Source organism: Sorex fumeus, unplaced genomic scaffold (genome assembly GCF_029834395.1).
Source record: "Sorex fumeus unplaced genomic scaffold, SorFum_2.1 ptg000002l, whole genome shotgun sequence".
In the NCBI taxonomy this organism is placed as follows: domain Eukaryota; kingdom Metazoa; phylum Chordata; class Mammalia; order Eulipotyphla; family Soricidae; genus Sorex; species Sorex fumeus.
In genome coordinates this window covers 34,071,993-34,097,049 of record NW_026606059.1, presented here as the reverse complement: position 1 = coordinate 34,097,049, position 25,057 = coordinate 34,071,993, and the positions used below count along the sequence as shown (strand labels likewise).

At 40.2% G+C, this 25,057-nt stretch overlaps 1 protein-coding gene across 1 annotated transcript in view; it reads right to left on the bottom strand.

The window, feature by feature from the left end:
* The window catches only part of LOC130042987 (cytochrome P450 7B1), a 208,274-nt gene that overhangs the window by 33,898 nt on the left and 149,319 nt on the right, over window positions 1-25,057 (bottom strand). The window lies entirely within an intron of this gene.

Here is a 25,057-nt window from a genome sequence, read left to right as displayed (position 1 = left end):
TAGAAAGTAGGTTGTTAAATTCCAGCTTTTTTCCCAATTATTTAATTCAAAGACTATAGAACAACAGACATATGCTTATTGAGCTTTGTCCAGTATGTACAGCTCTGGTATAGACAGTTGAATTCACTTCTTTTGGTTTGTTTTAAAATTTCATGTTTGTTATATCCTGTGGGCCCCAAAACACCCGGCAGAAACACCATCTGTACCCCCATGTTCAATGCAGCACTATTCACCATATACCCAGAATATGGAAACAACCTGAGTGCCCAAGAACAGATGAATGGATAAAGGAACTACGGCACATCTACACAATGGAATATTATGCAGCTGTCAGGAAAAATGAAGTCATGAAATTTGCCTATATATGGACATCATGGAGACTATCATGCTGAGTGAAATGAGTTAGAAGGAAAGGGACAGATATAGAATGACTGCATTCATTTGTGGCATATAAAAATATATAGTAGAATAATAATATCCATGGCCAATGTAAACAGGGGTTAGGTGGATTGGTCAATTAGGTTGGAACTAATCACAGGTGTGTGGGGGGCAGAAGGTAGGTAAGATAGAGAAGTGACTGCTATGACAATAATAGCTGGGGATGATCACTCTGGACAAGATCTGAGAGTTAGAAGTAGGTAAAGGGATATTCTTGATAATCTTTAAGTATCGATACTGCAAACCACAATGTGTGTGAGTGTGTGTGGGGGGGGGTGAGAGAGGGAGAGAGAGAAGAAAAGAGCTTGCCAAAGAGACAGGTGGGGGTGGGGGGTGGAAGTGGGGGGTGATGGGAGGGAACCTGGGGACACTGGTGCTGCGAAATGTACACTGGTGGAGGGATGTTGGATGTTGGAATACTGTATGGTTGAAATTAAATCATGAACAGCTTTGTAATGCTCTAAAAAATTTTCATGCTTGTATAACGAAATTGTGTCTTTTAAGGTTCAAAGGCGGCCTGAAATAACAGAAATATAGGAAGCAGTTTGTGTATGAGAGCTCTTGCTGCATTCCAGATTTTAGAAAGATTTCAAGTAATTTAGTTACCAAAGTCAAGCTCACTGTTATCAGATGTCAGTTAGACTGGAATTACATAATTAGAATTAATTAATATCTTAAATTAATATCTTAATATCTTAAAATAATTAATATCTAAAATTATATTAATTAATATCTTAAAAAATCTTTAATGCTGAGAGTAACTGAAACCTAAATATTTAACTGAAGGTACAGTACAGGAGTTAAGACATTTGTCTTGTGCACAAATGACCCTGGCTTGATTCCCTGCACCACACAGAGTCCCCCCAATGTTGCCTGAGTGCTCCCTGAGCACAAAGCCTGGAGTCAGCCCTGAGCACTGCTGAATGTGGTCAAAAAGTAAAAATGAAAATAAAACAAGTATGAAACAGAAAACTGAACCAAAACAGACCTCTAATATTATTTCTAGAAAGTACATTTTGATACCATTGTTTCCATGAAGTACATTTTGATACAAGATTTTATTTTTTCGTTTTGGTTTTCAGGCTATACCCAGCTAGCACAGCAAGTAGGGTGTTTCCTCGCACGCGGCCGACTAGGTCGACCCAAGTTCAATTCCTCCGCCCCTCTCGGAGAGTCCGGCAAGCTACCGAGAGTATCTCGCCCACACGGCAGAGCCTGGCAAGCTACCCATGATGTATTCAATATGCCAAATACAGTAAAAACAGGTCTCACAATGTTACTGGGCCTGCTTGAGCAAATCGATGAACAACGGGAGGACAGTGACAGTGACAGTGACCCAGCTGTGCTCAGGGTTTATTTCTGGCTCTGCGCTCTGGTATCACTCTTGGCAAGGCTCTGGGACAATATGTAGTGCTGGGCATGGAACCCAGGCTGTCCGTGTGTGAGCCATACGCCCTACCCACTGGACTATCTCTCCAGTCCTCATTTTGATACTACATTTTGTGTTTTTATTCAAATACAAATGAATAGGAATGTTTGTAAAATTTTATAAGAAAACAAAAACTGTGTGAAGCATGTAAAATGAAACAAAGACAAATTGTATTAAAGAGTAAGTTTTTTTCCTTTTTAAAATTCTATAATACCAGCAAAGCTGTACTTTAAAATTTCTTCCTATTCATTTATTTGGTAAACTCAATCTGATTAAAGTAAAAAAAAATTATCCTAGAAGGGATTTAAAAAAATATTCAAAAGAACTCTGATGATTCCCTGGCCCATCTGTGAATATACTAAATGCAATGCAGCCCATTTTGATTAATCACAAGATATTACTAGCTTAGATCCAGTCAAAGATCATGATTATGATCATACTCCCATGGATGTTTGTGTAGCCAGATTAACCCTATCAGAAGGTTTTATTCCCCCACAACACTCCATGATAAAATTAAATTATATATATATATATACATATATATATATATATATATAACCAAAAAATCTCTAAGGGGAAAAATTTAAGCAAAACAAAATTAATCTGAGAAGTGATAGAAATAGAGAAAATAGGTGTCAAGATTATTTTCCCTTTTTAGGACATATTTATCTTCATCTTAATTTACAAAATATGTGCTGCTGTTTAAATACACATAGTTTAAAACGACATAAACACTACAGAGAATTGTGGATATAATACTTTAGCTTTGCTCTCATGAGATTTTCTGGAATATAATCTTCCGTATTCTAAATCTAAAGGCTAAGCAGGAGGTCACCTAACACATGGTAGTACCATGGGGCCTGAGACAGAAGTTTCCACTGAGCACATGCTACAAATCAAGGGTTCTTCTAAAACCAGCAAGTTTAAGAAGGTTCTTTCAGTACATTGATTCTCTTCATTGGTCTACTTATACTATTTTACTTAATGTTACTTGAATGCTGCATTGTGGTAAAGGTTTTGAAATTTTTGTCATATTCTAATCTAATGCAGCTTTCTCCTACCTCTATGCCTGTCATTTGGTCAAAATGTGTCTTATTCACAGATTTCTGTGGGGGAAAAGAGTGGAGTTCAGAAATCCAGGGGAATATTAATACTCAGAGCTGGAGAAACACATTAGAAAGCCATTTTATTGTTACAAAGATTAGCGGTCATCATTTCTTACAGCTGTGTTCATTCTGGCATGAATAAGCCTAAAAGTATTTAACCATCTTGTCACAACTATGAATAGTTTCAGGAAAAAATATAGTGCTATTTCAACTGATGAACCATCAACGATATATTACAGAAATCTATCTTCATCATTATATTTAGGGAGGAAAGAAATCACCATAATGCTACAAAAAAAAACACCACCAACAAAAACCTTGCCCACTGCCCATAGCTGATTCAGAAGACAGAAGGTTTATTGAGAATAATTAAATTCCAAAGTAGAAATGACTCCTGAAGCAGCTGATGTTATGTAACAAAAACCAAACCAAACCAGAGAAAAAACAATAGTCTTTTTTTTAAGCACACAATCTGCAAAATTTTATTTACTTATTTATTTATTTTTTTAGATTTCACTAGGCTTTTTACATTTTTAAAAAAATTTTATTAGTGAAACACCATGAGATACAGTTGTAAACTTAGAAATTTTTGTGCTTGGGGTTCAGTTATACAATGATCAAAAACAATAGTATTTACCCTCTTTTAAATCTCATACTAACAATATGCATATCCTCAAATATCCTCTTCACTATTTATGAAACTACAAGGACACACTTCAGAAACTACCCAGTTAGAGCTTACATAAGTTCTCAAAAATTAGACCCAAGGTCTATGCACAAGCTGTTCTACCATCATTTTAATCTGGAAGGCTGTGCAAAACATCAGGCACAGTCCAAATTGATCTGGAAGCAAATAGTCATAAGTACTTCAAATATATAAAATGTCTATAAAATTTGAAAGACAAATTTAAGGTATTTTCCTTCAGTCAAAAATAAGCACATACTATAAGAGAGAACCAACACTGAACCTATGGTTTCTAATATTTGAAGTTCATCTTTATGTTATACCTTTAGTCAAATAAAATTATATATAAAAATGAAAACATAAAACCAATGTGTCCATCACAATGGTTTACATAAGTCCTTAAAGTCTATCACTTTTCCCAATAATCAATACTTGCCAACGTGTTTTATTCTTTCCCATTTATCCTGTGACATTCTAGGAGCTGAATCAATCCTATCACCTATCTCCTATGTGAGCAACTTGTACACATATATCTTTATTTATTTAAGCAAAATAAAGTATGTGTTGATTAAAAGTTTTTAATACTTAAAATATTGCTCCTAATTAAAATTGTATTTTTGTATGTGGTTAAAATTTTGAAAACTATACAACTGATGTGCATTGTGGAATATGACAATAATGACCTTTTGATGCTATTATTAAGGAAATTTTTTTCTTTTTTTTTAAATTTTTATTAGTGAAACACCATGAGGTACAGTTGTAGACTTAAAAATTTTTGTGCTTGGGTTTTGATTATACAATGATCAAATGCCCATCCCTCCACTAGTGCCCATTTTCCACCACCATGTATCCCAGTATCCCTCCCACCCCCATTCCCCCCATTCCCCCTCCCCCCACCGCCTCTGTGGCAGGGCGTTCCCTTTTGTTCTCTTTCTCCTTTTGGGTGTTGTGGTCTGCAAAAGAGGCATTGAGTGGCAATCATGTTTGGTCCATAGTCCACTTTCAACATGTATCTCCCATCCTGGGAGGATCCTCCAAACACCCTTTATTTGGTGCTCCCTTCTCTATCTGAGCTGCCCTTTCCCCTAGAATACCCGGCTGGCCTCTAAGCCATGGAGTAATCCTCCTGGTGCTGATCTCAGCTATTCTTGGGTATTAATCTCATACTTTGTTACTTTATATCCCCCAGATGAATGCAATATTTCTATGTCTATCCCTCTCTTTCTGACTCATTTCGCTTAGCATGATACTTTCCATATTGTACCACTTGTATGTAAATTTCATGACTTCATCTTTTCTAACAGCTACATAGTACTCCACTGTGTAGATGTACCAAAGTTTCTTTAACCAGTCATGTGTTCTTGGGCACTCAGGTTTTTTCCAGATTCTGGCTATTATAAAGAGTGCTGCAATGAACAAACAAGTGCAGATGTCACTTCGACTATGCATTTTTGCCTCTCTGGGATATATTCCCAGGAGTGGTATTGCTGGGTCAAATGGGAGCTCAATTTCTAATTTTTTGAGAATCGTCCATACTGTTTTCCAAAAGGGCTGAACCAGTCGGCATTCCCACCAACAGTGAAGGAGTGTCCCTTTCTTGCCACATCCGTGCCAGCACTGGTTGCTTTTGTTCTTGTGGATGTGAGCCAGTCTCTGAGGTGTGAGATGGTATCTCATTGTGGTTTTGATCTGCATCTCCCTGATGATTAATGATGTAGAGCATTTTCTCATGTGATTTTTTGCCATTCGGATTTCTTCTTTGAAAAAGTTTCTGTTCATTTCATTGCCCCATTTTTTGATGGGGTTGGATGTTTTCGTCTTGTGGAGTTCAACCAGTACTTTATATATCCTCGATATCAACCCCTTGTCAGATGTGTATTCGGCGAATATCCTTTCCCATTCTGTAGACTGTCTTTGTATTTTGGTCACTGTTTCCTTTGAGATGCAGAAGCTTCTTAGTTTAAGATAGTCCCATTTATCTATCTCTGTTTTTACTTGCTCAGCCAGTGGCGTGACATCTTTGAAGATACCATTAGCTTCAATGTCATGGAGGGTTTTGCCACCTTGGTCTTCAATGTACCTTATGGTATGGGTTTGCTGTTGAGGTCTTTAATAGTAAGGAACTTTTCAGACTGTTAGTTTGACATACTTTGGAAGCTACTTAATTGAACAATACCATTTTCTTCATACTGTGTCTTAGTATTTGTTTACACACAGTGTGTAAAGTACTTGTTAACATACAGTTTGTAAAATTGCAACTTCAAACATTCTGAGAAGCAAAATCATGGGGATTTTTGGGGTGAGGGGAATTGGTATCTGCCAGTTGTGTATATAAGGGGGGAAGAAAGGAGGAATGAATAGAGTGTTCGGAATTTTTATGGTAAGGAAATTATTCTGGTGATATGTAATTTTATATGCATGACATCATACACTGGTCAGAACTCATATTGTTTAACACACAGTGAATCCTAATGTAGACTTTAGAACTCTTGTTAATTTATGCCTAAATATTGGTTCAGTGGTAATAAATGTGCCACACTAATTCAAGGTATTAATAATTGGGAGGAAAAGGAAACTGAGTATATGGAAACTCTTTAATTTTCTCAACTTCCTGTAAATCTCAAATTGCTCCACAAAACAAAACATAATATAAATAAAATGTTAATTTTAAGCAGAGAATTGATATACTGGTTTCTGCTTTTTTTAAAATATATTTTTATTTACATAAGAATGCAAATAAGATTTCCTTACTGACCAACTTTTCATAAAATACAAACAGAAATTCAGATTAAAGAAATATTCATTAAATTCTAGTTCTGACAAAGACTGAAGCAACTAGTTCCACTGTGACACTACAAATACGTGGTTTCTGCTTTTTAAAGAAGCAGAAGAGATTTTGGGAGTCCTGGGGCTATAGCTCAGTGATAGAGGTGGCATAATGCTGCAAATTCAATCCCATCCTACGTTGCTGAGTGCGATTTCCGGCACTGCTGGTGACATAACTGGTGCCTCAGACTGCAATAAAGTAAGTGGAAGTGCCACCACTAAGTGTGTGACTCCGGCATATGTCAACACTGACAACAAGAAGGCAAGGGAAAGGAAGGGGGAAAATAATAAATAAAGGTTGAGGAGGTGGACCAGAATGCAGAATTATAGAGCAAAATGAAAAAGCTCCAGAGTTTGTAAACAAACTAACAAAAACCCCAGTCCTATCAAAAGAAGATTTTGAAGGGCCTCGGCTAGAATCCTAAATTAGAGACAGAGCAGTGACCATATACAGAGATGGTTTCTCTCCATCAGGGAGAGTAGTGGACTAGAGATTTGAGCTATAGTTAATGGAGCTCTCACCACTGCCTGGAGAGAGGGAACTGACACCAGGAGAGAGAACTAAGAAGAGAGCATCCCCAAGTACAGGTCTTGGGCAGAATCAGGAGCTGCAGTGCTGCTGAGTCTGAGGTCTGCATTTATGCAAAAGAAACTCCCAGGGAGCTGCAGGGACTGGGCGGAAGTTACTCAGAGCCCACAGGGAGAGGGATTTTCTTTGTGTTTGGTGACCTGGTGCCAAGCCTATCATGATAGTCTAAGGACAGAAAAGCCTCAGGAAAGATCCACAGCTGCTTCTGCAGATCCCGCTACCGTTTCTGAAGAGATACCATGGGGCTCACTTTAAACTTTTGTGAGGCACATAGCAGCAAACATCACAGGGGATTTAATTGGCTGCAAAGCCAGTCCCCTGAGAGAAGACAAACTGCAGGGAGTCTCCTAGGCTACCATGAAGTGAGAAACAGGTGGGTGCTCTTTCCAACACATCCAAGTGACCCAGGACTGGAGAAAGGCAAGCATGCGTGTGCAGACACCGAAGTGTTGAATAGAGTATTCTTGGTTTAAGGCTGCCCAGGGCTGAGAAACAGGATGGGTGGTGCCTCAGCAAGAGTTTGAGTCTGATACACCATTGGAGGGAGGTGCAGAAGGGTTGCACCTGGGACGGAAAGATGGTTGGTGGTACACAGGTCACCCATAATTGCAGAGAAGAGACATGTGCTCAGGAATATAGTAGTCATCAAGACAAATTGCTCCTAGTTGCCAATCAGGATTCTGGACATAAAGACTTGGGCACCTTGGGGGAAATTCTGATCTGAAACAGCCCTTCCATTTTTTCTCCTTTTCTTCCTCTACTTCTCCTACTTCCCTACCTCCTTCTCCCCCTTGTGTGTATGTGGGGGGCAATGCCTGGCAGTGCTCAGGGCTTTCTTCTGGCTTAACATTCAGGGAACAATATGTGATGCGAGAGATCAACCTAACTCAACAACTGGCTTAAACATTGTGCTATCTCTCCAGTCTAAGTATAAAACTTTCAACTGTTTGTGATCATCAAGCTCCTTTAAAGCTGGTGAAATAACATCCATTACTACAACAAAAGAGTCACAAGTACTAGCCTGATCTTGAAAATGGTAGCACCTGATGACTGCTGAGGATAACCTGGAACTCTATCTTTGTTCCCAAACAGAAATAAGAACAATGAAAAATAAAGAAATCAGCAACATCAATGGACAGTAACAAAAGTCCAGCTCTTCCAAAGCTTCCCAGAGAAAACTTTGGAAGAATAATCCTCTCAGTGTTATCTGAAAGAATAATGTGTACAGAAAATCAATAAACTTGTAGACACTTTGATAGAAAACATGAAAGCACTGACTCAAGTAGAAATGAAGGAGCTAAAGAACACAGAAGCAAGTTTTCCAGCAGCTGAATACATAAAGCTGAAAATCTAATCAGTGAGCTTCAGACAAGTTACACAACTCCAACAATAAAAGAAGAGAAAATACAGGAAAAAAATGACAAAAAAAGAGAATTTAATAATTATTATGAAAATATCAGGAGGAACTATCTCAAAATCACAGAACTTCCAAGAAGGCAAGTGGAAAAGGGAAAGAATAACTGGTTGAAGAAATAACAATAGCTCGGCACTTACCCAACCTGAAGAGGAAGATTGTTGCACTGATCCAGAAGACCAGAGAATGAGAGTCAAAGTAAACCCAAAACAGAATAACACAACAATCCACTGTAATCAAAATGACAAGAACAAAAGACAGAGATAAGATTCCTAAAATTACAAGAGAAGAAAGATTAGCATTGTATCAAATTTCTCAAATAAAAATCTTTAACAATAGAAAGACATATCTGAAGCACTGAAGAAAAAGAAATTCCAACCAAGAATCCTATACTCTGCAAAGTTATCACTATTTGAAGGAATGACAAAAACATTTCAGACAAACAAGGTATGAGGGCACTGTAGCACTGTCCTCCTGTTGTTAATCGATTTGCTCGACCAGGCACCAGTAACGTCTCCATTGTGAGACTTGTTGTTACTGTGTTTGGCATATCAAATATGTCACAGGGAGCTTGCCAGGCTCTGCTGTGTGGGTGGGATACTCTCGGTAGCTTGCCAGGCTCTCTGAGAGGGATGGAAGAATCGGACCTGAGTTGACTGCATGCAAGGCAAATGCCCTACCTGCTGTGCTACTGCTCCAGCCCTATATACATTAAATATATAAAAATTTATATATACATTTACATATGCATATATACATATATTTGATTATATATATAGTTAAATTAAAAGAGCAACCAAAATACCAGTCCCAACAGATATAAGGCCACAAATTCTTTCATACTAGTAATTTCTCTGAAATAAAATCCAACCCTCTGCTTTTCAAGAGACACTTGAACTCTCATCATAAATACCAGCTCATACTAGTGGTAGCACTGTAGCTCTATCCTTCTTTTGTTCATCAATTTGCTCGAGCAGGTCCAGTAACATTGTGAAACTTGTTACCGTGTTTGGCATATCGAATACATTACGGGTAGCTTGCCAGTCTTTGCCATGTGGGTGAGATACTCTCAGTAGCTTTCCGGGCTCTCTGAGAGGCGCGGAGGAATTGAACTCAGGTCAGCCGCATGCAAGGCAAATGCCCTACCCACTGTGCTATCGCTCCACCTCAGACTAATGGTAGACCAAAAAAAAAAAAAAAAATCAGGAGAAGCAAGGACAACACAATGTTATCCAACAGTCCCACACTGCTCTTTCAAAGCTTGGTTGAAGAAGTCTGTGGCACAGAGACACATCCTTCAATCCCTTCAGAAAATTCCAGTACACCCATGTGTAGCTAACAATAGGTTAGTTTTCTCCAGTTTATACTGAACGTTTTGGAATCTTGACTCATGCTGAACATAAATGATCTGCTCAATATTTGTTGACAGTGGCAATCGAACCTAACATAATCTTTTTTTCATGATATGCATTAATCTAGACCCGTCTAGAAAAATTATAGAATTCATTAACATAAGTAATATCTATTGTACCATGTGTTTAACCCTCATTTGTTCCTCAGGTTTATAATCTCACAAATCCACTGGTGCTATGTGATCTGCGTCTGGTGCTAAAACAACCTCTGCTTTGCACACAAAAAAGAAGAACATTAATAAAAATGTCACTTTTCAGTCTATCAATGATACAACTTTGCTTTTTGTTAACTTTTGTGTTGTTCTATAACCATCTGTTAACTCAGTGGGTCCTAAATAAGTATGTTACTCTTGAAATGTTTTGGCTCTATCCGAATGTCAATTAACTAAAAACTTGATTAAACTTGCTGATAGGAAAGAAGGTTTATGTTAAAGTACTTTTAGAGCTTTTAAAAAAAATTTTAGTCAAAGAATTAAATGTAAAATGCAAAAACAAAAAATGCAGAATTCTCACATATTTCTCTATTACTGGCATGGAATCAGAGCAAAACCATGAAGAACATGAAATATATTTTCACACCATAGTACATAACTTTTCAAGTCATATCCTAGTAGAATCTTTACTAGTTGTGTATGCAAATGAGTGACCCAAACAGAGCTTTGGATTTTTAACTCAATTCCATTAGCTGATTTGTACTAATGCCTTGATAAAGTGAGTGATGTATAAGTGTTTCTGTGGATAAGAAGTCAGGCCACATTCATGTGGGATTCATGGAGAGAAGTTTATGATTGTGACTTTTTTTTTTAAGCCAAGAAGGATGCCCAGGTTGATACCAATGAAATAATAAAGTATATTTGGAAAACAGTTTTTATATAACTTTCGAAATCAGGTCTCACAAACAAGGATAATAACGCTGGAAAATATTTATTTATGAGTGTAGTTTTAGATTAGCACTGTAGCACTGTCCTCCCGTTATTCAATTTGCTCAAGCAGGCCCAGTAACATCTCCATTGTGAGACTTGTTACTGTGTTTGGCATATTGAATACGTCACGGGTAGCTTGCCAGGTTTTGCCATGTGGGCGAGATACTCTCGGTAGCTTTCCGGGCTGTCCGAGAGGGGAAGTTTAGATTAATAGGGTACAATTCAAATCATTGTTCTTATGTGGACTACTGTAATAGCCACCAGATTAGTTTTGCCAAACTGCATGGTTCAGATCCCAGATCCACCAACCTCCCACAAGCTACCTGTCTTGGAACAATCTATGGATTACTCACGTAATAAAGGGACACATTACTGCATTCTCCTCATGTGATAATAAGTTGATGCATGCAAAGAACTGAAGCCAATGACATACATAGTGAGTACAAAAAGTGGTAGCTGACAATAACATATCAACTTATTATCATTACCATCATAATTATCATTTCAACATGTAACTTCCTGGAATCATCCAGAATACAAATTTCTCTTTTGTGGTTTTCTCCTAATTTCTTTTTCCTAAGGGTTTTTAATAGAGCATCAACTTAAAGTCTTTTTTCATTTGCTTGTATATTTCCTTTGTTTGTCTAATTTAGACTTTAGTTTAGGGATTTCATATACAGTTTTCTGGTCAGGGGTTGAGGCACCACCACCTTGCTACTGTGTTATGAACTATACAGCTTTTTGAGGTTTATATTTTCAGAGTGCATACATGCAAAGTACAAAAATGCCTTGGAAAAGCACAGGATATTAGGAAAAAACCAAGTTAAAAAGTTTAACTGGACAATATTAAAGAGGGAAATCAATTCATAATTGAAGTAATTTCTACTCCTAATTAAAACAGAAAATCATACGACTAAATTTGTAATTTTTGAGATGATCAAATGCTGATTTATTTTACAGATGGGATTTGACTACACTCCATGGAAGAGAAATAAGTTCTATTAACTCATCATTTTTTACATACGATTAAATCATTTGATTTTGAAATTTAACCAAAAATCAGAATCTACAGGGTTTTTTGGCGGGGGGAGGGGTGGGTTACAACCAGTGATTATCAGGGGTTACTCCTGGCCCTACACTCAGGAATTACTCCTGGCAGTGCTTGAGGCACCATATGGGATGATGGGGAGCAAACCTGGCTCAGCCGTATTCAAGCAAATGCTCTACCCACTGTGCTATGGCCCAGAATCTACAGTTTTAAGGAAGCTAAATTATTACAAAGGACTAGCCTATGAAACTATGATAATTACAAGTGAAATGTGTATGCATCCATACAACTTACATGCATTTTCATTTTAAACTGGAACTTGGGTAAAGTGACATATAAGTCAATAACAATTACTTCTCTCCATGGTCTGCCTTCCAGAAGACAGGTGTCTCAATTCCTAGAATAAGAGAAAAGACTGAAAAAGCCAGAATCTCGGTGTCTCTCTTTCTGGTTCCACGGGTACTTTCTTACCCTGCTCAGATATATATATATATATACATACATATATATATATATACATACATATATATATATGAATTTCACAGAACTCTTATGCATCTATAGAAGGTGACTTTTCCTCCTACATAGTAGAACACATACTAAGAAATAAGAAAACAAAGCCACTATAATATCTGAAAATGAGCATATGTAATGGACAACCACAGATGAAAAGATGTACAACATTATGCATCTTTAGGAAAGTGCAAATTTAAAACTAAAATGAACTACTACTACTCACTTACTAGAATGGTAAAACACAAAACAATATACCAAATGTAGGCAAGGATGAACAGGAACTTAAACTCTCTTAGGCTGAAGGTGGAAATATAAAATCATTTAATAACTAAGGAAAAAGAGCTTAAAATGTCTTGTAATGTTCAGTATACACTATCTATATGATACAGCAGTTCTGCTCTCAGGTAGAATAGAAAATAATTGAAAAGAACTGCAAAAACTGAAAAGAGATTTATATATAGTTAAATATATTATATATATTTATATATTATGTATATAAATATGCAAAGACATACAAATCATAATAGCCACAAAATGAGACATTTAAAATGATTGAAAAAATAGGACATCAACAAAAATGGAATATTAGTCATATTCCACACCAGTGGAACTGATGTCTATACCACTGATGTCTATAATGTTGATATACCTCAGAGCTACGCTGCTAGGAGAATGCAGCTACATGATTTATTTCATGAAATTGATAGATATTACATCAGTAGAGGCAGATAGCATATACATTTTTCTTTATGAGGGATAGAGCAAGGGTATTAGCAAAATAATCACAAGGAAACTTTTGGATTGATAAAAGTTTCCTCTGCATTGTGCAATGATTGCAGAACTGTAACACTTAACTAAAACTCATCAAATTAAACACTTAAAATGGGTGAATTTCATGGCCATATAACACATATCTCAATGAACCTGACAAAACAGTATCCGGCATTAATGATTAATTTTATATTTGAATCATTAAAATGGTAGTTAGATATTTACAGCATCAGCCAAAGAGAAGGACAACATGGAGGGCGGGACCCGCAGATCCCGAAGGAAAAAAAAAAAAAACAGGTTCCAAAAAGAGCCGAGATCATCGGGAAGCCCCAGATGGGGTAGGTTTCGCATCCCGCCTGCCCCAGATGGAACCCCGGTGACCAGAAGCCTCTACAACCACAGCTCGAGTATGCAGGAACTAGGACTTTTCCTCAAATCTCCCGGGACTACACCTCCCAGGTAACCTCTGATTCCGGAAGTCACACCCACAGCCCGCCCCCCAGCGCCATATTTACAGCATCAGCCAAAGAGAAGGACAACATGGAGGGCGGGACCCGCAGATCCCGAAGGAAAAAAAAAAAAAACAGGTTCCAAAAAGGGCCGAGATCATCGGGAAGCCCCAGATGGGGTAGGTTTCGCATCCCGCCTGCCCCAGATGGAACCCCGGTGACCAGAAGCCTCTACAACCACAGCTCGAGTATGCAGGAACTAGGACTTTTCCTCAAATCTCCCGGGACTACACCTCCCAGGTAACCTCTGATTCCGGAAGTCACACCCACAGCCCGCCCCCCAGCGCCATATTTACAGCATCAGCCAAAGAGAAGGACAACATGGAGGGCGGGACCCGCAGATCCCGAAGGAAAAAAAAAAAAAACAGGTTCCAAAAAGAGCCGAGATCATCGGGAAGCCCCAGATGGGGTAGGTTTCGCATCCCGCCTGCCCCAGATGGAACCCCGGTGACCAGAAGCCTCTACAACCACAGCTCGAGTATGCAGGAACTAGGACTTTTCCTCAAATCTCCCGGGACTACACCTCCCAGGTAACCTCTGATTCCGGAAGTCACACCCACAGCCCGCCCCCCAGCGCCATATTTACAGCATCAGCCAAAGAGAAGGACAACATGGAGGGCGGGACCCGCAGATCCCGAAGGAAAAAAAAAAAAACAGGTTCCAAAAAGAGCCGAGATCATCGGGAAGCCCCAGATGGGGTAGGTTTCGCATCCCGCCTGCCCCAGATGGAACCCCGGTGACCAGAAGCCTCTACAACCACAGCTCGAGTATGCAGGAACTAGGACTTTTCCTCAAAACCGCGCGGCCGCTTGTGCGGCCGCGCGACATCTCTCTGCACACAAAGTGATCCATATATACAAAGTAAACCACCCAACGTTTCTCTCTGAAAATCATAGTTAAGTTTGGAGCACGGCCACAGCCCCAGAAACACAAGGACTTAATGCAGAACCCAGCAGCTTGGAGCAGAAAAGTGAATGGGCTATGCGTTAATCCAGGCCATCATGACTGTCCAGAGGGGAAAGGGTGTTGCCCCATTCGCCCTCTCCTCTCTGGAAAGAAAGATGGCGGCCACATGGGAGCCTTGTGGACAGCAGGCATGAGCCGGGGGAGTGGGGTTGACTAAAACCTCATGGGAAGGGGGCCGTTCCGGTCCGTCCTTCACACCCTACCGAGGTCACCAGTTGCCCCCCACGAGCGGCTCTCCAGCACGGCCACAGCCCCAGAAGCACAAGGACTTAATGCAGAACCCAGCAGCTTGGAGCAGAAAAGTGAAAGGACTATGCATTAATCCAGGCCATCAAGTCTGCCAGAGGGGAAAAGGGGGTTGCCCCATTCGCCCTCTCTTCTCTGGAAAGAAGGATGGCAGCCGCATGGGAGCCTTGTGGACAGCAGGTATGAACCGGGGGTGTGGGGGCGACTAAAACCTCATGGGAAGGGGGGCGTTCCGGTCCGTCCTTCACGCCCTACCGAGGTCACCAGTTGCCCCCCGCGAGCGGTTCTCCAGCACGGCCACGGCCCCAGAAGCACAAGGACTTAATGCAGAACCCAGCAGCTTGGAGCAGAAAAGTGAATGGACTATGCGTTAATCCAGGCCATCTTGGCTGCCCGGAGGGGAAAGGGTGTTGGTCCCTTCCACCCTCCTCCCTCTGGAAAGAAAGATGGCGGCCACATGGGAGCCTTGTGGACAGCAGGTATGAGCCGGGGCTGTGGGGGCAACTAAAACCTCATGGGAAGGGGGGCGTTCTGGTCCGTCCTTCACGCCCTACCGAGGTCACCAGTTGCCCCCCACGAGCGGTTCTCCAGCACGGCCACAGCCCCAGAAGCACAAGGACTTAATGCAGAACCCGGCAGCTTGGAGCAGAAAAGTGAATGGACTATGCGTTAATCCAGGCCATCAGGTCTGTCCGGAGGGGAAAGGGGGTTGCCCCATTCGCCCTCTCTTCTCTGGAAAGAAAGATGGTGGCTGCATGGGAGCCTTGTGGACAGCAGGTATGAGCCGGGGGAGTGGGGGCGACTAAAACCTCATGGGAAGGGGGACGTTCCGGTCCGTCCTTCACGTCCTACTGAGGTCACCAGTTGCCCCCCGCGAGCGGCACTCCAGCACGGCCAAGGCCCCAGAAACACAAGGACTTAATGCAGAACCCGACAGCTTGGAGCAGAAAAGTGAACGGACTATGTGTTGATCCAGGCCATCAGGTCTGTCCGGAGGGGAAAGGGTGTTGCCCCATTCACCCTCTCCTCTCTGGAAAGAAAGATGGCGGCCACATGGGAGCCTTGTGGACAGCAGGCATGAGCCGGGGGAGTGGGGGCGACTAAAACCTCATGGGAAGGGGGACGTTCCGGTCCGTCCTTCACGTCCTACTGAGGTCACCAGTTGCCCCCTACGAGCAGCTCTCCAGCATGGCCACAGCCCCATAAGCACAAGGACTTAATGCAGAACCTGGCAGCTTGGAGCAGAAAAGTGAACGGACTATGCGTTGATCCAGGCCATCAGGTCTGTCCGGAGGGGAAAGGGTGTTGCCCCAGTCGCCTTCTCCTCTCTGGAAAGAAAGATGGCGGCCGCATGGGAGCCTTGTGGACAGCAGGTATGAGCCGGGGGTGTGGGGGCGACTAAAACCTCATGGGAAGGGGGGCCTTTCGGTCCGCCCTTCACGCCCTACCGAGGTCACCAGTTGCCCCCCTATGAGCGGCTCTCCAGCACGGCCACAGCCCCAGAAGCACAAGGACTTAATGCAGAACCCAGCAGCTTGGAGCAGAAAAGTGAAAGGACTATGCGTTAATCCAGGCCATCATGTCTGCCCAGAGGGGAAAGGGTGTTGGTCCCTTCCGCCCTCCTCCCTCTGGAAAGAAAGATGGCGGCCACATGGGAGCCTTGTGGACAGCAGGTATGAACCGGGGATGTGGGGGCGACTAAAACCTCATGGGAAGGGGGGCGTTCCGGTCCGTCCTTCACGCCCTACCGAGGTCACCAGTTGCCCCCCGCGAGCGGCTCTCCAGCACGGCCACGGCCCCAGAAGCACAAGGACTTAATGCAGAACCCGGCAGCTTGGAGCAGAAAAGTGAATGGACTATGCGTTAATCCAGGCCATCAGGTCTGTCCAGAGGGGAAAGGGTGTTGCCCCAGTCGCCTTCTCCTCTCTGGAAAGAAAGATGGCGGCCGCATGGGAGCCTTTTGGACAGCAGGTATGAGCCGGGGTAGTGGGGGCGACTAAAACCTCATGGGAAGGGGGGCGTTTCGGTCCGCCCTTCACGCCCTACCGAGGCCACCAGTTGCCCCCCACTGGCGGCTCTCCAGCACGGCCACGTCTCCAGTGCACAGAAACCAATTTCTTAACTATCTGACTTTCAGTAGAAATACTTCCAGGTTCAATAAGTAAAATAGCAGAAATCCAAAACCAACATTTAATTCCTGAACCCAGCTGTAGAAAGCAAATCACTTCACAATGCTTTTTCAGCATGTCTGATTTGGGGGGGGGGGGGGTAAACTCTAAATAATAGTGGTGAATCTTTTATTGAAACAATGAATCTAATCAAAGCAGATAGAGTGTTAACTAGAATTCATCTGCCCCACAGGGACTGGGAGGGGTGGGGGTGGGGTTTTATTGGGGTTCTTCATGGTAAAAAATAAGTTTTGGTAAAGGGAAATGTGTTTGATATTTGCATGACTGAGACCTAAACCTGAAAGCTTTGTAACCTTTCCCACGGTGATTCAATAAAGAAATAAAAAAAATAAAAATAAAAATAAAATGGTAGTTATATAAAATATATGGTGGAAAGATTATACTTAGTCTTATGGTTTAAGTTAAAAAAAGCAGAAATCACTTAAAAGTTTAAATATCAGGACTAATCTTAGAAATTATTAGCAATTTTGTTATCATTACTAAATATAAAGAGATTTATTCTTAAATTGTGTAACATTTTGCTGAATTAACTTGTTTGTGTGAAGTTCCAAAACAGAATACAATCAGATAATAGGAAGATGTTTAGGAAATTCATCACATGGTTTGCATATAAGGAAATGGACAGACTAGAGATAGAGATAATACAGGAGGCAAGACTCCTGCCTTGCATAAAGCCGACCCAGATTCCCTCCCCAGCACCACATTAAGGTCCCCAGAAATGATTCCTGCGCACAGAGCCAGGAGTAAGTCCTGAGCACCGCTGGGTGTGGCCTGAAAATCGAAACTAAGAACAAATAAGAAAACAGAATTAGAAAAGTAAAATACTTGATCCAAACTGCAGAGCAACAAAACAGCAACCAATCAGGGACTAGGTTCCCAGATGCTCAATTCAAAGATTTATTTTCTTGGTAGCACACTACATAAGAAAAGATAGGCAAATGTCAGATTAAAATATGCCTGACTTTTGTGAAATCATATTTTTCTTTTTTCTTATGTTTTGCACTTGCAATGAGCCCAGAGGTGATAATCCTGTAAAGTAAATAAACATAAGATGTTATCTCCCATAGGGCAACTTCTGTTTGTGGCTAAATGAGCCAAGATGAAGAAACACTTCAAATAAAAGACTCAGCTGGAATAACACAGCAAAGAGGCTGCTTAGCTTGAAAGGGAGTCTGGCACATAGCCACTGCGATTCATAAACTATAATGTAATAAACTTGTATGAACAAAAATCTAATTTCCATATTCAACACTGGTTACCTGAACGAGCCATATGAGAGCTCATTTTTGGAAACAACATTAATTCTCTGGAAACAAAATGAGCCACTTGATACTAGCCAGACTGTGGTGGCTAAAGGGTTTCAAACTATATCCTATCTATAACTTTCTTCCATATCCATATCCCAAGAAGTACCTTTCATAAACTGAGTCTTCGTCTAATAGCACCTCTGGTTGATGACGATATAATACAGGGCCAAAATTGAGAATCTGAAGCAAAACAGTTTAAGTATTTTAAAGCCTTAAATACCACCATTACAAAATGCTGCATTATTCATTGAAAAGTGACAGAGAGACAAATAGATTTGTGGCAGCAAGTTCTTGGAGAGAAGGACCAGGAGTGTTTACCCATAAGAGTTTAGACAAACTAATTCTTACCAAAATCTCAGTAAATCTTACAAGCAAGGAATATAAGGAGTTGTTATTCCTTAAATGTGTGCATACATGTGTATATAAGCACATACATATATGCACATACATGTGTATATGTATATATATATATATATATTTAAAGAAACTTCTCATTAACTACACTAACCCACTATCCACTGGTCTTTTTTTTCTTTCTTTCTTTCTTTTTTTTTTATTTTTGCGTTTTGGGTCACACCCAGCAACGCACAGGGGTTTCTCCTGGCTCATGCACTCAGGAATTACCCCTGGAGGTGCTCAAGGGACCATAAGGGATGCTGTGAATCGAACCTGGGTGAGCCACGTGCAAGGCAAACACCCTACCTGCTATACTATCACTCCAGCCCCTCACTGCTCTTTCTTTAAGATCATTATTCTCGAATGCCCCCTTAAGCATGACTTAGTCATGTGACTTTCTTTGACCAATGAAATGTGAACAGTGACACATGCTCCTTCTCAGCAGAAGCCTTATGAACTGTCACATAGACTCACTATGTTCTCTGGTACCTGCACAAGTGAAAAAATGTCTCACACAGAAGACTCTCTCTAAATCTAGAAACTGTACTGACTACCCTGACTTGTGATGAACAATAAATTGAACAAGCAATATATGTCCCATTATAAGTCACTCAGTTATTCATTACTGCAGTATTGTTTAGCCAAGATGACTGATATAAGAGCTAAACAAAATGAATTTGTTTTGACTAATAAACTATATAGCACTAAACAAAATATATTCGTTTTGATTAGTAAATTATACAGCACCTCACATTGATTGCAAAATAAGTACAAAATCAGCATCCCAGACTGTTTCATAAACACTTTGACTCAATGTATACATTATATAGTACAAGAATAGGGGTCAGGGCAATATTACAGAGAGTAGGATGCTTGCATTGCACATGTATGATCCAGGTTTGATCTCCAACACCCCATGTGGTTCCCTGAGCAAGCTAGGAGTGATCCTTGAGCATAGAGCCAGGAGAAAGCTCTGAGAACAGTCAAATGTGAGCACAGAGCCAGGAGTAAGCTCTGAGCACAGTCAAATGTGGCACAATCTCCCACCCCAAAGAAAAAAAACAAACAAATTATAATACAAGGATATAAAGTTATAACTAAGAGACACAAAGCAATATTATGTGTTTTATACTCTGATGTTTGCTCTTCTATGTAATTAATTTCACTAATTTATTTTGAAGCATTGGGGCCACACCCAGTGGAACTCAGGGGCTAACTCTGGGTTTGTGCTCAAGAGTGAGTGATCCATGGTGTTCAAGGAACCATATGGGGTTCCAGAGATTTGAACTGGGATCAGAGGGAAATGAGGTAAGCATCTTCATCTCTTTACCATCTCCAGCCTCATTCTTTTTTGATAAAAACAGATATTGGTTTGTTTTAGTTATATTTGTTTGCTCGGGGCTGGAGCGATAGCACAGCGGTAAGATGTTTGCCTTGCACACAGCCAACATGGCCGACCCGAGTTCGATTCCTCCACCCCTCTTGGAGAGCCCAGCAAGCAACCGAGACTATCTCGCCCGCACGGCAGAGCCTGGCAAGCTACCCGTGATGTATTTGATATGCCAAACACAGTAACAACGAAGTCTCCAATGGAGACATTACTGGGCCCGCTCCAGCAAATTGATGAACAATGGGAGTACCGTGACCATGACCGTTGTTTGCTTTGGGGCCACATTTGGCAGTCTGCTTAGGGCTTACCAATGGCTCTTTGCTCTGAGGTCACTCCTGGTGGTCCTCAGGGGACCATATTTGGTGCAGGAAATTGAACCAGGGATGGCTGTGTGAAGGAAAGCAACCTATCCACTATACTATGTCACTGGCTCGCCCCTCCTTGTTTGTCTGCTTAGTGTTTGGTGGAACCTGTTCATTTCATTTCAAGCCTTACTAATGGGCCATAATCCATTATCCTACTTTGTACAGGGACTAACTCACTGCATGATCCCTAAATGTGTATTCCTATTAATTTTCCCCCTCTGATGTAATGTATTAGTACTTTGATCCTAGATCCGGCATAGAATTACCTGAATTTTTTGAAAATCACTAGAATTTTTTGAATAAACTGCTTCCAGATCTCAGAGATGGATATTTATTTAGGGTAGGGTGAAAACCATTGCTTTAAAGTTGAAATCAGCATGGCTCCTTAGATAAAGGCAAGAAATAAGTCACTGGTACTCAGAGTGGTGCTAAGTTCTAGCAATGCTGCATCTGAAGTGACCCATTCCTAGAAGAACCAGCAAGGTTTTAACCCTGTATTTTATGTACAAGTTACAGTCTGCTACAGAGCATTTAAAAATAAATTGTAACATACATTTACATATCAAATTCCATATGAATCACTTAACATACATTTGTTTTTATACAAACACACATGCTTTTATTCCTGAAAATCTGCCACCTTAATTTGGCCTCAGAATAACAGAATATTCAGAGATTGTCTCTTATCTTGTCAGACCATTTCTTTTAGATGCAATGATGTCAAATGAATATTGGCTACTTATAGCAATCTCAATTAGCAGGGTCACCCATTAATCAATGAATCAATCAATTCATTATCTCACACAATTACTCTGTACTCAATTTGTGTCAGGTACAGAGCTAGCTGACAAGGAAGGATGAGAGACACAGTATTTTCCCTGTAAAGTCTGGGAGTTGATGCAGGTTAGTGTTAAGGCATATATAAAAATGTAACTAAGATACATTGTCAAGATTGTAATAAGAGGGTGTTATCATGAATTATGTGCTCTACCTCCTAATTCACTTCTTAGTTTGACTCAGCGCTTCTAGTAAGCTTCTTTGACTCATTTTTCCTTGTCATCATGCTATGAATTTAATACTCCCTTTTTATACAATTGTTCCTTTTGCCTAAAAATGTGGTCTCCATATAGCCTCACCAAAAGAGTTCTATTATTTAACAAAAATATAATGGAATTTAATGAATGCGCCTCTTTGTGACATTCAAAGTTATTCTTAAATTCTCACTTGCAAAAGCAATGTTCACAGTGACACTTATTCACAATTCTGTGACGTGTAGTTATATCCCACACAGGTTACTAACCCATTATTTGACTTCAGGTCTAGATGGTTTTTTGAAGGCCTCATGTTGCTATCCGTGCCATTGTGAAGTAGCAACATAGAATGTTTAAGTGAATATTTAAGTGATATTAAGTGATTTAATATTTAAATTAAACACAGAATATTTAATTTTATTCTACTCTCTGCTACAGTTGTCAGCTTCATAATAATTTCCCCCTTATAATAGTAATAGTAATGAGCAACCAGGTTATGTTAAAACTTAGTAAGAAGAATCTCTGATCTGAATGATGCTACATACCTTTTGTTAAAATTTAAGTACCCAAAGGCATATTTCAGTTTTTAATGAGTGAGCAATGATTACTAGATTCCAAAAACTATCTAGAACCTTCACTTGTCAGCCTTTCAAGGTGACTACACTTCAAAATTATAGTATGAATTACACCTTAATGTGAACAAGCATTAGCATTAGAATTTCATATGCCCTGGAATCTGTGCACATGTTTAACATAAAATTATTTAATTTTATTTCAAAATAAACAAGAATACAAGTTAACTGATGTTTCTTTTTTGTTTTGTTTTGTTTTGTTTGGGGGCCACATCTGGTAATACTCAGGGGTTACACCTGGTTCTGCACTCTGGAATTACTTCTGGTGTGCCCAGGGGACCATATGGGATGCAGGGGATTGAACTCATGTCTGCTGCATGCAAGGCAAGTTCCCTATCTGCTGTCCTATTGCGCCTACAGACTTTTTCTTTCTTTCTTTCTTTCTTTCTTTCTTTCTTTCTTTCTTTCTTTCTTTCCTTCTTTCTTTCTTTCTTTCTTTTATATAATACTACTTTTCAGAAGAGAGATTCATGTTGAGTGCTGGGTATGGGCCAATTTTATGGAACTATAAAATTTCCCCCTAATAATAAACTTAAATAAATAGGTATAATTAGATGTATTATTACAAGTTGCCTACCTTCCTAAAAATATACATTCACAGATTATTTATTTTTCACTGTATCACTGTCATCCTGTTGTTCATCCATTTCCTCGAGCAGGCACCAGTAACGTCTCCTTTGTCCTAGCCCTGAGATTTTAGAAAGTGCCACATTCAAGGCTCTTTCAGGATCAGGGGAATGAGACCCATTATTGTTACTGGGTTTTGGCATATTGAATACGTCACGGGGAGTTTGCCAGACTATGCTGTGTGGGCAGGATGCTTTCGGTAGCCTGCCTGGTTCTCCAGAGTAAGAACTAGATAATAAGATGTCTTTATATTTAAAATATTTAATGTTTAACCTAAAGATGACATAATTTTCTAACAGCCTGCCAAATATTTTTTAAAGTTTCAATAGTTTTAAAATAAATTTTTGAGTATTTGTGGAAACTTATAATTCAAAATACAAACCAAGAACAATAGCTTTTCATTTTTCTTTGCCCCTAGTGGAGCCTTCCATCCAAGTAAATATACTATATTTTAATGTTCTTAGTAATTTCTGCAATAGAATACTGTAGTGATAAATCCAGAAAAGGCCAATAAGTGTATGCAGTGTAATTACAGATACTGATTTATCATTTTATAAAATTCATAAAAGTGTATTTCAGGTGTGAAAAAATATGGAAATAGGAAGAGTGGCTGAGATCAATCACAATATATTCTCATTGCCAGAATTCTGGGGAAAATACTGCTTGCAGTGTTTTTAGGTCTTAAATGTCCCAGAGATACCTGATTCTGGGTAGGTTTCTCCCCCCTTAAGAGCACTGACAGAGAGGCCACACTGATCGTACAGCAGATAGGGCATTTGCCTTCCTTCCACAAAGCAGATCTGGATTTGATCTCCGGCATCCCATATGGTCATATGGTCCCCCCATCCCTGCCAGGAGTAATTCCTCAGTACAGAAGTAACCAGAGCCAGAAGTAACCCCTGAGCATTGCCGGGTGTGACCCCCAATGCCAAAAAGCACCCCCCCAAAAAAAAGGTGCACTAGGAAGATACAGCTAATTCTTCCATCCCACAGCCAGCAAGGAAGCTGGACAACTGAGAGACCTTTCCGTCTTGAGTCATTCGGCTTGAGCCACAAAGTCCAGATGACCGTCAAACCTATTTCCACAAAGTTGGAAAATTGCCAAGGGCAATGAATGAACATACTGAGATTCTGGGATTTAAAACAAAGATTACATTGTTTCTTTAGAACCTAGGTTGGAAATATTAATGTCTAAAAACATAGTGTCTTTAACTCCCTGTTGACATCTGCTCTCTATAGTGTTAGAGCAAAATCTCTCTGTATCCAGGTCTATTTTATGTAAAATAGGTGAATAATAACTCTGACACCAGTGATAGCACAGGGGCTGGAGCGATAGCACAGCGGGTAGGGCGTTCGCCTTACAAGCGGCCAACATGGCCGACCCGAGTTCGATTCCTCCGCCCCTCTCGGAGAGCCCGGCAAGCTACCGAGAGTATTCGATATGCCAAACACAGTAACAACAAAGTCTCCAATGGAGACGTTACTGGGCCCGCTCGAGCAAATCGATGATCAACGGGAGGGCCTTTACTAAAATTCAAACTTAAAAACAAGGTTCTATCAACAATAGTTTTAACTGTTAGTCACAGATAAATTAATTTGAATATTAACAGATGAGAACAGTGAGATATAGATATACTAATGACTTGAAGCTGTTCTAAAATTATAGAAATAAAATATAAAATACAAAAAATATAAAATTAGAGAAATAAAATACAAAATTACAGAAATAAAATATAAACATAAATTATAGAAATAAAATAAAAGCCTCTTCACTCCTAGCCTATGATTTTTCTAAATTTCTGAGAATTCCAAACTTTAGTACTTCAAAAACCATGGGCAAATTTTTAACCATATCCATGAAACACCTGCTTATGCTATTTTCTTAGTATCTTTCTTTAAATGGACTTGCCTATTTTTAGTTTGATAAGTCATTACCATACAGGAGAAAAACAAAACATCGTTATTAAATTTTTGTTAGATATTTCTAGCCTGCTGAAAGCTTCAAGTGCAGAGTCTGTTCTTGGTTAACAAAGTTCATGGATCCAGGGGGATAGTACAGGGGCTTAGGGTGCATTACCTTGCATGTGTCTGACCCTGGAGCAAGTCTGGCGATACATATCCCTCTGAGCACTGAGCTTTGCCAGGTACAGCTCTGGAGACCCTGAGCATCACAGATATGGCCCTGGAGGCCCCTAAGTACCATAAGAGTGGGTCAGACAACCCCTGGAATCTCAGATCTGGG